The 15,005-nt window shown below is 38.2% G+C and overlaps 1 long non-coding RNA gene across 1 annotated transcript in view; it reads right to left on the bottom strand.

Moving 5' to 3' along the window:
• The window catches only part of LOC138171930 (uncharacterized), a 615,043-nt gene that overhangs the window by 545,882 nt on the left and 54,156 nt on the right, over positions 1-15,005 (bottom strand). The window lies entirely within an intron of this gene.

The raw sequence follows: 15,005 nt of genomic DNA, 5'->3' as shown, positions 1-15,005 counted from the left end.
TTAACGTCCATATCTGGGACCTTTTGGGTAAGAGGAGGATAAAAGTGGCTTTTGACACTTTGGTGTGAGCTTCTGAGAGTCCAGGCAACCTCCTTTTTGGTTACTTTTTAAAAAAACTTTCTTGATGGTTTTTGTTTGTTGTTATCCTCTGAGGGTACTAGAATATTTTAGAAAAATGGCTTTTTAAACCCTCTTGCAATGGACTACAATAGTAGTCAACTATACCAGATGCAGGATAATAACTTTCCTAGTGGGTTTATTCTTGTCCATCACATCCAGAAAAGAGCAGGGAAGGCCCACTTATTCAAGCATGCAAGACGGAACAAAGTCAGGCATGACTGCACATGTTAATAACTGAACAACAAAAAATATAGCCTCTCAGAAAAGAATGTCCTAGCCACCCAGGTAATGAAGAAAGAGGTATAAGATGTGATATTAAACGAAATGAGAGTTATGGAGAAATGAATGAGAAGGAGAACTAAGAGCTTAGAACCGAAAGTGGTCAAACTTAACCAGGAAATAAACTCCTTGAAAATTAAAATGGACTCAACAGAAAGCAATGACTTCATGAAACAACAAGAAATATAAAAACAAAAAAAAAGATTAAAAAAAGAAGAAAATATAAGTTATATATATATATATATCGAATACAACTCTCCTGATAAACAATTAGCTAGCATCATTTAAAAAGAGAGGGAAAAAAACAAATTGTCAGAATTAAAGATTTTTTTAATGTCATAAAATTGAAGAGGAAATAAACTCTCAGAAGCTATTTTGCCTAATTATATGTCAAAATGGATTAAATGGATAAATATTTAGAAAAATATAAAATACCAGGGTCAAAAGAAGAATTTGACCTTTTAAATGACTCAATTTCAGAAAAAGAAATTGAGTAAGGCATTAATGAATTCTAAAGAAATAACTCATGGAGCCAGATGGATTGACATGTGAATCATGTCAAATTAAAATGTCATGTCATGTCAAATCATGTCAAAATCAAACATTCAAAGAACAATTAATTCCAATATTCACCAAAACCAGGTAGATGTAAAGCAGAAATGATAACCAATATTTCTAATGAATACTGAAGTAAAAGCATTAAATAAAATATTAGCAGACTAAAACAATATATTAAGATAATAACCTATGACTAAGTTAGACTTATACCAGAAATAAAAGTAATTTTAAAATTACTATATCAACAGCTTCTGCAAAAGCTTTTGACAAATTCAACACCCATTTCTATTAAAAACATGAAAAAACACAGTAACAATGGGAACCTTTCCTTACTATAAGTACTATCTATCTAAAATCAAGAGCCAGCATCATATTTAATGGAGAAACACTAGTATTTTTTCCAATAAAATCAGAAGTAATGTAAGGATGTCCATTATCACCAATATTATGTGATATATTTCTAGAAATGCTGGCTATAGCACTTATAAGATAAGAAAAATAAATTTAGGGAATAAGCATAGGTAAGAAGGAAACAAAACGATTACTTTTAGTACATGACATGATGATTAATTTAGAAAACTCTCTTCAACTAAAAAACTATTTTAATAACTTCAGTAAAATAACATCATGTAAAATAAACCCACATAAATCATCAGCTTTTCTATGTAACACCAAAAAAATCTAACAGAAAGAAATAGAAAGAGAAATTCCTTCAAAATAACTACAGAATTAGGCTCCAGAGTCAGTGGACTCCTGCCAAGATGTACACAGGAATTACAATACAACTACAAATCACTTTAATCAAAATTACAGATCTAAATATTTGGAAAATGTTGATTTCTCATGGGTAGGCTAAGCCAACATATAATGAGAATGACGATACTATCTAAGACAACTTACTTATTCAGTGTCATATCAATCAAACTAATAAATAATTACTTTATAGAGCTAGAAAAAAATCCATTCATTTAGAATGCTAAAAGGTCAAGAAGGGAAATAATGGGGGGGGAGGGGAGAATGTGATAAACAAAAAAGGTCTAGTAGTACCAGATAACAAACTATCTTACAAATTAGCAATCATCAAAACAATTTGGTACTGGTTAAAAAATAAAGAGGTTGATAAATGGAACAGATTAGTTAGATAATATATGGAAGGAAATAAACATAGTAGCCTGTGTTTAATAAACCCCAGACATCAGCTACTGAAATAAGGATTCAGTCTTTGACAAAATCTTCTGGGAAAATTGGAAAGCAGTCTGGAAGAAACTTGCTTAGACCAATGCCTCACATCATATGTCAAGATAAGCTCCAAACAGATACAGGGCTTTGATATAAAAGGTTGTGTAGTCAATAAATTAGAAGAGTGAGGAAAAATGATCTTTCACAGCTATGGAGAGAGTAAGAGTTTATGACCAAACAAAAGATAAAATGGATGATTTTGATTACATTAAATGATTACTTTAAATTGAAAAGGTTTTGCATGAACAAAACCAATACAGTTAAAAATTAGAAATTGAGGGGCAGCCAGGGGCTCAGTGAGTAAGAACACCAGCCCCAGAGTTGGGATAACCTAGGGTCAAATCCGGGCTCAGATACTTACCACCACCCCCAGAAATAACTGGGCGTGTAACCTTGAGCAAGTTACCTAACCCCAATTGCTTTAAAAAAAAAAATTAGAAATTAAATGGGGGTGGGGAGAAATCCTTAAAGCCAGTTTTTCTGACAAAGGTCTGATAACTAAGGTATGTAATTATATGTAATATGATTCAAATTTATAGGAACAAGATCCATTCTCCAATAAATAACAGGTCAAAGAATATGAACAGGCAACTTACGAAGGAAGAGATCCAAGCTATTAATAGCCAAATGGGAAAAAAAATGCTTTCCATCTCTAAAAACTAGAGAAATAAAAATTAAACTCTAAGGTTCCACTTCACACTCATTGGATTGATAATGAAAAAAAAGGAGAAGCTATAGGGAAAATACTGATCCAGTATTGTTGGAGCTATAAATTTATTTTAGTCATTCTAGAAAGCAATTTGGAACTCTGCTGCAAAAGTTACTAAATTATGCACATATCCTTTGACCTAGTGATAGATACCCCTAGTCCTTACAATCTAAAGCGATCAAAAGAAAGAGGAAAAGGACCCATATGTAAATATCTGCATATACATTCATATATACACACATATGTATATGTGCATGTATGCATACACATACACATGTATATACTTATATACACACAGACAACTCTTTTTCGATTGTGTCAAAAAACTAGAAACTAAAGGGGTGCCCATCACTTTAGGAATAGCTGAACAAGTGGTATATGAATGTAATGGAATTTTGTTACAGCATAAAAATATGATAAGTTACTATATATAGTTATATATATATACTATATATAAGTTATATATATACTATATATAAGTTATATATATACTATATATAAGTTATATATAAAGATAAGTTCAGAGAAATGTGGAAAGATGTATAAACTGATGCAGAATGAAAAGAGCAGAACTAAAAGAACAATTTACACCATAACAATAAATTAAAACAACTTTTAAGGATTTAAGAACTCAAATTAATGCAATATACAATTAGGATCCCAGAAGGCTAATAATAAAGCATGACACCCATCTTCTGGTAAAGAGATGATTGACTCAAGGTACAGAATGAGACATACATTTTTGGACTCAGCCCATATGGGAATTTGTTTTGTTTGGCTAGGCGTATTTGTTACAAGATTTTGTTTTTCTTTATATTTGGTGGGAGTGGGAGTGAGAAGAGTTAGACATAAGTTGCCTCCCAAAAAAGAAAAAAAAATGTAGCCCTTCTTCCAGAGCCACTTCCCTATTGGCAGGCTAAGCCTCCTTTCTACCTCCCAGAAGGTGGCTACTATTCCTATCCAAAGTTCTAGGAATAAACTTGAGGAACAGAGGTTTCTAGTACTGTTACTCACAAGCCCCTACTAGTATGGTTCCCTTTCTTTGTTGTCCAGCAGACTCAATTAGCTTTTTTTTTTTTGGCTTTTTGAAAGGCAATTGGGGTTAAGTAACTTGCCCAAGATTACACGGCTAGTTTTTTGTGTGTGGGTGTTAAGTGTCTGAGGCCGGAACCGAACTCGAGTCCTCTGGACTCCAGGGCCGTTGGTTTACTCACTGCGCCACCTAGCCGCCCTTCAGTTAGCTTTTAGCAAAGATATTTAGTAAGGTGATGTGATAAGAATACTTAGTTTCAAACATTTCCTGGGGTGGGAATGGTAAAAGCACAGGAAATACTTTCCCATAAATATACACATAGTACAGCATCTAAAACACAAAGCCACATGTGTATGAGCCACATGTGTACGGAACGTGTGGCAGAGGAGTACCTTTCAAGGCTCGAGACTGGTAGTTCTTTTCTCTTTGTAGAGTCCTCTTGATGTTCCCCTTAAGTCTAGCAATTTGTTACTCTCTGAATATCAATGCTCCTATAGAACCTGTAGCTGACACTTCTTTCTGTCATACTCCCTAAAGGTGTCTTTCTTCAATATCTAGTCTGACACTACTACAGACTTAGAGTGTACAAGGCTACTAACAGTGATAGGAACTCCAAATTGTTCATCTTTTTCAAGTTTAGGAGGCCATCACCTGGTCAAATGGGGGGGGTGAGTAAGAAAGGGGAGGAGAAAGAGAAAGAAGCTTTCCTCCCCACGCCCAAAGAGAGTACCCTCTTGGGAATCTTTCAACATAGGTTCGAAATCCTCTTGACTGACTGATTTTTTTTTTTAATACCTGACTCAAAAAGTGAGTCTGATTTTTTCATCCAATTACAATATTTCCTGTGTGGCATCATTTGCCTTTATTCAACAATCAAAGCAATTCCCTTCAAATTGATTGTAGACTTGTTTGTACCTGATTTATACTTTGATTCAATAAGGCTGCATGGAGGAAGTAAAGTATACAGACTGTTCTAAAGCTAAGCTACATCATCAAATATTTAAAGCACATTGAAAAGCTAAAAGCTAAAAACATAAGGGATGAACTCTAATATTTTACAGCGAGGGTGGAATTGGTCTCTGTTGTAGGCCAGGTCTGGTTCAGGATGAGCATCATGCTTTCCTCTTCCTATTGAATACGAGGTCAAACTCATTGTCCGCTTAGAATTTCTAAAGGATGTGCTCTGCAGTTTGTCCATCTAACTGCCTATCAGTCAGATCAACAGGCATGCTTCATTAACCTGGCTTTTCTTCTGATGATAGTTAGACCACATTCTTTTGAGCAGTTTTCCACAAATGTTCTTGGTCTTGAAGCAACTGGCACAATATCAACCAAACAGGAAACATTTAGAGGACCTCACTACCTATAGGAAATCCCTCTTCACCTTGGACTCTATGATGGATCTCCTTCGTGACAGTGGTCAACATTTTGGGTAAGACAACTACCTCTCCCTCCTTACCACCCCCCCCCAGTCTTTTACAAGGAGAAACAACATACACGGGGTAGTATGGAACAGGGAGGGGGCACTCGGGTATGGAAAATTGCAGGGTTGGTGAGTAAGGGCAGGGGGAAGCACACCTACCATCATCCAGGAACCATGGAAGAATTGATTTGATCAAGGTTAAAGAACTTTGGGTGAAGTGGGAGTAGGGATAGAGAGGGAAAGACAAGGGTGGGGAGGGGGTGTAGAGGAGTTGGTGAGAGACTAGGGAGTGGAGTGGAACATGTCTAGAGCTTTCCTGAAATAGTGTCCCAAGAGAGGCAGTTACCATAAGGAGAATGAGATCCCAGGACATAAGTTCTTTCAGGGCATGGTTACACCTTGTGGCTACTAAGGCAAGCATGAGCAAGCTGTGGAAGAGATGGCCATAGGGGGTGCTTTAAAGGACCCAGTCCATGGAGGAACAAAAACTTACCAATAGCTGAAGAGTCACTATATTTATGCAGCTATTGGAATATTGGTAAACCATACTATGTCCCAGAACCTGAGCTTTGAGTTTTCTGAACTGGGTTCAACATGGTTCAGTGAAAAGCACATTGGATTTGGAATTAGAGGAATTAGGTTCAAATCCCAATGCTACCACTCGATGTTTTTGTGATCTTGGGAAAATCATTTAACCACTTTGAGCCTCAGTTTCCTCATTTGTAAATGAAATTGTAATGAACAGGTTGTAAATAATAGTAGAAATATTAATTGTCTGTGGTAGCTCATGGGTAGGTCAAGCTAATGTATAATAAAAATGACAAACCTACCTAAATTAATTTATTTATTCAGTCCTATACTAATCAAACTACCAAAAGATTATTCAGCAAGAAAAAATAATTCATTGGGAAGAACAAAAGGTCAAAAATCTCAAAGGAAATAGTGAAAAAAAAGTGGAAAGTAAGGGGGACCAGCAGGACCAGATCTCCAACTGCACTATAAAGTGATAATCATCAAAATAACTTACTACTGGTTAAAAAGATTCACGTGGAACAGATTAGTTATACAGCATACAGAAGAAAATGAGCACAGTGGTATAGTGTTCAATAAACCTAAAGACCCCAACTACTGGGGTAACTACTCACTATTTGACAAAAATTGCTGGGAAAACTAGAAATAAGTCTGGTAGAAATTAGGTTGTGATATGACATATCACAAACAAATTAGAGGAGAATAGAAGAAATGACCATTCACAATTATAGATAAGGGGAGAATTTACAATCAGACAATGAACAGAGAGGATCACAAATAATAAAAGGGAAAATTTTAATTGGTTACACAAAACTAAAAAGTTTTTAGATAAACAAAACTGATGCAGCTAAAATTGGGAGGGAAATAGGTAGCTAGAGAAAAATCTTTGCATCAATATAAATATCTCATTTCCAATACACATAGAGAACCAATTTCAATTTATAAGAATAAGAGCCATTCCCCAAATGATAAATGGTCAAAGGATATAAACAAGCAGTTTTCAAAGAAAAGACTCATATTGTCTATGGCCATGAGAAAATGCTCCAAATCATTAATAATTAGAGAAAGACATATTAAAGTAACTGTGAGGGTCCCCCTTTCACCCATCAGATTGGTTAAGATAACAAAAAATGAAAATAGAGACAGGTGAAACTGTGAACTGATCTACGCATTCTGGAAAGTAATTTGAAACTATGCCCCAAACTATTCCCCAAAAGTTATTAAATTGTGTAAACCCTTTGACACAGCAATACCATCACTAGGTCTGAGAAAGAAAAAGGAAAAGAATTCATGCATACAAAAATATAGCAATGCTTTTTGCAGTTGCAGGGATGTCCATCAGTTGGGGAAAGGCTTAACAAATTATACTATATAAATAAATGCTTTGGGCCATTAGAAGTGACAAAAAGGACAGTTTATTAGAAAACTGAGAAGGTAAATGAACTGAGATAGAGTGATGTGAGCAGAACAAGGAGATCAGTTTATAAAATAATAACATTGTAAGGATGAACAACTTTGAAAGGCTTAAGAATTCTGATCAATGTGGTAATCAGCCAGAATCTCAAAGAAAACTTCTGCCAAATGGAAGGGGAGGTGGAGGAAGAGAAAATAAATAACTGCTGACTGAAAAATAGAAAATTTTTAAAAATTAAAAGAAGGGATTGAATTAAGTGATTTCTAATGTCCTTCAAGCTCTAAATCTATTATGGTCTATGCTTGGGGATTCTCAAATTGTTGTTGCTGACTCATTTGCTCATACAATATAGCTCTGCCAAACTATACCAGAATGAAACATGATATCAGAGCAAAAAAGGTCTTCATTCAAAACTTAAGTAGTGGCATCCTCAGCACCACGAAAATATTCCCCTGTGACTGAAGCTTCCAGAGACCTGGGTACTGGGGGATCCAGAATGAAAACACCAGCACCCACCTCTCTGTATGCAACTGGCATCTCCACTGTACTTTTGGCAGTTTGCTGACTCCTGGGATGTGAAAATATTCATTAACCATATCTAACCAGAGTAGAATGTGAGTTCTTTGCTTTTTTATTAGTATCTCCAATACTTTGTACAAAGTATGACGTGTATTAAGCCCTTAAATTTTTTTCATACATTCAATCATTCTGATCTTCAAATAAAAAGGATGCTAGAAATTGGAAATATTTGTAGAGGAAATAGTATATTATTTGAAGTCAGAGGACCTGGGTTTGAATCTCAGCTTTACTATTTATTTCTCTTATGATCTCAGGTAAATCAAGTCTCTTTTGTGTATCTCAGTTTCCACAGTTGTAAAATGATGGAGTCAGGTTATATGATCTCTTAAATTCTCTCATATTTTAAATCCTATGATTCTCTTCTAATGAATAAGAAAGACTATTTTTTTTCCTTTCTTTATATCCCCAACACTTGGCACAGTACCTAGCACATAGTAAGTGGTTAATAAATGCTTGTTGACTGACTGACTGACTGACAGATGTGCTCCACATAGCAAACTACGCAGACTCCTAGGATGCCAGGTCACTGGGCAGAGTTCCCAGAACAGGCTAGCTGCCATTGCTCTCTTCTATCTCCCACTCCATAAAAGGTCAGACTCCCTTATAAGCCACTAGATTTTAGTGCCCTCTTGAGGAGTCCCACCCTGAACCCAGCAGGTTCTGGTATCAAGTCTCCTTATGCTTACCTCATGACTGTACTTGGAATAAATTCCAGTGACTCCTGAATAGGAACAAATCAGACTGTTTGCGTCTTGCTGTCTTCTAGCTTCATGCACCCCTTGGAGTCAGTTATCGGTTCCCATCATCACTTTGAGTAGCTGATCCGAACTCTGAAAGATGAGTGCCCTCTAGATGCAAAAAGCGGGAATAGACGTGGACCTTTGGCCCAAAACCTCACAGGATTGGAGAATTTCAAACTGGGAGGGTCTTTAGACTTCAATTAGACCCGCTCCTTTTTACAGATGGGGAAATTGAGGCCCAGCAAAAGAATGAAGTGTTCATGATCATAAAGTAGGTACTAAATGATTGAGCTTTCCTCTATGCCAGAAGCTCTCAAAAATCTGTCTGGGGATCCCTGAGACCTTTTCAGAGAGTCCATCAGATCAAAACTATTTTCAAGATGATTCTAAGATATTTTAATATGATGAGACGTTTAATATGATAACTATGGGTAGTTATACCCACATAAGCATAAACTGAGGGAGTCCTCAATAAATTTTAAGAGCATAAAGGGGTCCCAAGACCACAGAGTTTGATAACTGCTGCATTATACTACCTTATACCACCTCTGGGGACTCAAGAAACAAGTTTATTATATTTATTTATTATTATATATCATATATTATTATTTGCATTATATTATATATATTATTTTGGGCACGGGTGTACCCAAAGGAATAGTATGCTGTCAAATTAAGTCATGAGAAGAAAACCAGTTTCTTCAAAGGCCAATCTAAATATTAATATGTGCAATTGAATGAAAAAAGTCCTCATGGAGGGAGAAAACAAAAGGCAGAATGTCTCATTTTACACTGTACAATGCCCATTCTAGTGCAGTACTGGTGTTCAGTTTGTGTTATGAGACTAAGATGACAATGCTGCTAATTAGGAGAGACTTGTTAGCCCTGGGGCTGTCTAATATCTATATCCAGGGTCCAGAGCTTGGCGACCTGGGGCTAGCTTCACATTGTGCCACTTGTGAACCATCTAACCACAGACACAGCACTTCATTTTTAGAGTTATCTGACATATAAAACACGGATAACATCAATATCGAATACACTTGAGAACAAGGAGCTGTGCCAGACAGCACTGATGATGATGAAGAGGATAACTCCCCTCATGCAGCACTCCAAGGCAGAGATGTAACAAGCAGCCTGCTACTGCCACGGTCTGTGTTGCCTAAACCACCTTAAAATGTAATTAGGAAATATTTAATAAAATTGAAAATATATAATTTTGCTGTTGTTTAGTTGTGTCTGACTCTTCATGACCCCATGGACCATAATGAACATAGGGCTTTCTTAGCAAAGATACTTGGAGTTGTTTGCCATTTCCTTTTCCAGTGTATTAAGGCAAACAGAAGTTAAGTGACTTGTCCAGAGTCACACAACTAGTAAATGGGCAAAACCTGAATTAAAAACTCATGTTCCCTAACTTGTGTTTTGAGCCCTTTCTATTTGATCATGTTATAAGGAAGTTTTTCACTGGAAACTGTAAACCTGGCAGCTCGATGACACAGTGGGTAGGATCAGGCCTGGAATCAGTAGGACCTGAGTTCAAATGTGGCCTCAGAGACTTGTTAGCTGCGCGACATTGGGCAAGTCACTTAACCCTGATTGTCTCCAAAAGAAACTAGTAAACCAAATTTCTATATGAAATTACTTATGAGTTGGTGTAGCATGAGCTAGTTTTTTCAGAGTCTGATCACTACTGGTTAAAAATATGGAGATTTTAAATAGGTGGGACTAAGAGAGTACATCTTGGAGTTTGGAAGGGCAGCAGTAACCTTTGGGCCTCTTTCGTCTCTTACTAGACAGTAAGCTACCTAAGGACAGGATTTCTGCCTTATCTAATCTTTTATCTATCCTAGAACTCAGTACAGTGCTGTGAACACAGAAGGTGTTTAAAACATATTTGTATTGCATTCTCCCAGACTCGGATTATTCATTCATTAAACATTTAGCAATTTTTAAAGCATCTACTTTTTGCACACAGAATTCTGCCAGGTACTGGGAGAGCCCTAAAGTTGAATAAGATAGCATGGTGTGATTGATAGAAAGCTGGTTTCTCAGCTAGGGAGACTTGGGTTTTGAAGCAGGCTGATTGAGTGACCCTGGGAGAGTTATTTAACCTCTCAGTGCCCCTAGACAACTATCTAAGATCAGTCACAGAGTGGGGATGAATCTGCATTGGTAAGTGGAGTCCCTCTGTAATAGATACAGGTGACATCTCAGGTCTGGTTTAAAAAAAAAAAAGTATAGTTTAGTCCCTGCCTTCAAAGAACTTAGAGTAGGGGAAGATAAGTCTGGCACAATCAGTCAAGTAAGGTCACAAACATTTATTAAACGTCTATGTGCCAGGAACTGTGCCAAGTGCTGAGGATACAAAAAAACAAAACAAAACAAAAAAACCCATACAATTCTTGCTCTCAAGGAGTTAGTTACTAAGACAATATGAAAGCAACTGTACAAAAACAAGTTATACATAAGTTATATTGGAGAGAATTAGGTCATCAGTGGGAAGGAGGCACTGGGAGTGAAGGGGGATCAGAAAGGCTTCCCGTAGGTGCGTTTTCAGTTGTGATTTGAAGGAAGCCTGGAGGTAGGGAGGGGGAGGAGGAGCATTCCAGACCTGGAGGACAGCCAGTGAAAATGCCCAGAGTCAGGAGATGATGGAATGCCTTGTGTGAGGAACGGCAAAGAGGCCACTGGTACTGGGTCACAGGGTATGTGGGGGCAAGTACGGGGTAAGAAGATTGGAAAGGTGAGGTAGGAGTAAACAACTGGTAAAAAACTTTACAGCTGATCCAGAAGGTGATAGGAGAGTTTGTTGAATGGGGGTGAGAAGTGTGAATGATGTGGTCAGACCTGTGCCTTAGGAAGATTAATTTGACAGCTGAGTAGAGGATGGATTGGAGCAAGGAGAGACATGAGATAAGGTCAGTACAGGAGTGAGGAGATCAGGGCCTGAACCAGAGGGGCGGCAGTGTCAGAGAAAGCATACAGAAGAAATGTTCCAAAGGTAAAACAGACAGGACTTGGACAATAGGTTGGATATGGGGGAAAAGAGGAGAATGAGAATGAATAAAGAGTCAAGAACAAGGCTGAGGTTACGAACCCAAGAGACTACTAGAACAACAACAAAAAAAAAAAATAGGAAAGTCTGATGGAAGAGATTTGGAGGAAACATGAGTTGCTTTGGACATGTTAAATTTGATATGTCTACCCAAATTTGTCTATTAGACTGGGTGTTTAGAATTGGAACTCAGAAGAAAGACTCAAGTTGGATACATGGATCAGGGAATCATCTATACATAGATTTAATTAAATCATAGGAGCTAATGAATGTGGACAGAGAAGAGACAAGTGCTCAGGTCAGAAGCTTGGAATACATTTGCATAGAGGGAACATTAGACAGATGGTCATCCAGTAAAGAAAGTCAACAGATAGTGGGAAGGAAAAAATCAAAAGAGAAAAATGTCAGAAAAACCTAGAAGGAGAAAACGCCCAAGAATAGAAGGTATTAAATGTATCAGAGAGGTCAAGAAGGATTAGAATCCAGAAAAGTCCCCCAGACTGGCCAAGAGAATACTGGTAACTTTGGAGAGAGCAGTTTCTGTTGAGTGATGAAGTCAGAAGCCAAACTGCAAAGGGCTGAGGAGAGGGAGGAGAGGATGTGGAAGCAACCAATATAGACAGGGTTTGGTTTTCTTTTTTCCTGAGTTTGGCTGAGAAAAGGAGGCGAGAGAAATGACAATAACTTGAGTGGATAACAGCATCTAGTGAAGGTTTTTTTTTTAAGGATCTGGGAGACAAGTATATTTGAAGGAATTAGGGAAAAGAAATAGAGTCTGGAGATTAGAGAGATGATTGAGAGAGCAATCTGATGGAGGAGATGAGAGGGGATGGGATCATGGGCATAGGTCAAGTCGATACAAATAAATAGGATATAAATTAGGATACAAATGTAAAAGTACAGTAAAGTACAACAAGGGGCAGCAAAGAAAGTGAAATGTCTGCTGGCCTCAGAGTCCGGTGGCCTGTATTTCAGTTCTGACTCAATGACTTAATGCCAGTGTGTCAATAAGCCAGTCACTTGACTTCCTCTGAATCTCTTTCCTCATCTGTTAAATGGAGCGTTTTGTCAACCCTAAACTGGTGGGATTAAACTGCACCTTGAAGTATAGTTAGGGTATCAACAGGTGGAGATGGCATTTGGCTCTGGACCTCCCCAAACTGCCTCAGGAAACTATTTTTCACATGGTGGGGCCTCCATCGTGTCCACTGTTACACTGCCATATTCTTGATAGCATCTTGCTGGACATAAAGAAGATACTCCATACATTCTTGCTTAATCAATTCAGTCAGAGAATCATAGGATATCAAAATCGAATAGGAACTCTTAAAGATTCAAGCTGGGTGCAGCTAGGTGGCAAAGTGAATAGAGCACCTGGAGTCGGGAGGACCTGAATTCAAATCCGACCTCAAACACTTAACACTTACTAGCTGTGTGGCCTTGGGCAAGTCACAACCCCAATGGCCCTGTCCTCCCCCCTCCAAAAAGAAAAAAAAAATTCAGGCTCCATTTTACAGATGAGAAAACTGAGGTGATTTGACTAAGGAGACACAGTGGGAAAGCTTTGGCCAAGTCTCCTGATTCTGGAATACAGGCATAAATGAAGGAAAATGAGGAACCAGATATTTTTTTAAATGATACTTGTCATGTAACAAATGATACCGTGTTTTCCCGATAATGACACTGTCTTATTTTTTTTGGAAAGAAAAACACCAGAGGGCTTATTTTCAGGGGAGGGCTCATGTTGTCCTGCCTCAGCTCTCCTCCACGGCACTGCTCTCAATGGCACTAGCAAGCAAATCACTAGGGGAGAACAGGATGATGCGTTCACTGCTGCAGCTCTGATTGGATGCAGCTCGGAGCGCGGCGTGCATTTCACCCGGGAGGGGGGGGGGAAGGACGGTGCATACAGAGGGTACCGTAATGTAGCGTGTAGCGCAGGGGATCACCTTCACTACAGTAGCAATCTCAATAGGGCTTATTTTCGGGGGAGGGTTTATTTTAGAGGAATCTTACACAGTAAGGGGAGGGCTTATTTTCGGGATAGGTCTTATTATCGGGGAAACACGGTACATGTAACAAAACCAAAACAAAGCAAAGCAAAAACAAAAACCCCAAAGTCCTCAATTCACCACAAGTTAAAAAAATAAGCACTCCTGGGTCTCACTCCCACAAAGGAAGAAGCTCCCTGATCTGGAAACAGGATAGTGCAAAGCACATCGGCTTTGGTATCAGAAGGACTAAATTCAAATCCTGGCTTTTCTCCTTATTAATAACAGTTATCCTTTATAGAGTGTCTTAAGGTTTGCAAAGAACCTCTGATCTTTTTAATCCTCATGACAACTCTGGAAGGTAGTTCTGTTATCTTCCCCCATTTTATAGATGAGGAAGAATTTTATAGATGGCTGAGTTAAATGACTTGCCCAGGGTCACACAGCTAGTTACTTGGATTTGAACTCAGGGTTTGTGCTCTATTCACTTTGCCCCCTAGTTGCTTCATTATTACTGAGGTAAATTACTTAATCCTGCTGGGTCTCAGTTTCCTCCACCTTTCTAAATTCTCTGCTCCTATGTTCTTTTTTTTTTTTTTAAAGCAATTGGGGTTAAGTAACTTGCTCAAGGTTACACGGCCAGGTATTTCTGGGTGGGTGCTAAGTGTCTGAGCCCAGATTCGATCCCAGGTCTCCCGACTCTGGGGCCGGTGCTTTTACTCACTGAGCCACCTGGCCGCTCCTAAGCAATTGGGGTTAAGTAACTTGCTCAAGGTTACATGGCCAGGTGTTTCTGGGTAGGTGCTAAGTGTCTGAGCCCGGATTTGATCCCAGGTCTCCCGACTCTGGGGCCAGTGCTTTTGCTCACTGTGCCACCTGGCTGCCCCATGCTCCTATGTTCTTGATCCTATAGCAAAAGCTACTCCTCTATTGGACTCATTCCTTTTTATCCTCATCCTACCCTGACCAAAAAAAAAAAAAAAAGCCAAAGCAAGTTATTTTTCCTGTAACAGAAAGACCAACTCGTTTTTTTAAAAATTCAATTTTTATTTCAGGGCACCTTGTTTTTGAACCCACAACAATTCCAGGGGGGTTTTAATTTAATTATTTATTGCTGAATAGGATTACAATAGGATTTCAGGCGCCTGTCTGAAGCTGGGTCACTTGGAAGGCTGCTGCCTTCTCTTTTCCTGGTGGAGGTGGGTGGAGCAGGTCAACAGACATTCCAGAATTGCAGATAATTTTTGCCCACACATCCACTTTTTGGAAAGCTGGCTTGAATTTGAGAGGTGTGTGTGTGTGTGTGTGTGTGTGTGTGTGTGTGTGTGTGT

Source organism: Petaurus breviceps, unplaced genomic scaffold (genome assembly GCF_028583685.1).
Source record: "Petaurus breviceps papuanus isolate PSGF00001 unplaced genomic scaffold, PetGlider_PUasm1.0 470, whole genome shotgun sequence".
NCBI lineage: Eukaryota > Metazoa > Chordata > Mammalia > Diprotodontia > Petauridae > Petaurus > Petaurus breviceps.
This window is presented reverse-complemented; position numbering and strand designations above follow the sequence as displayed.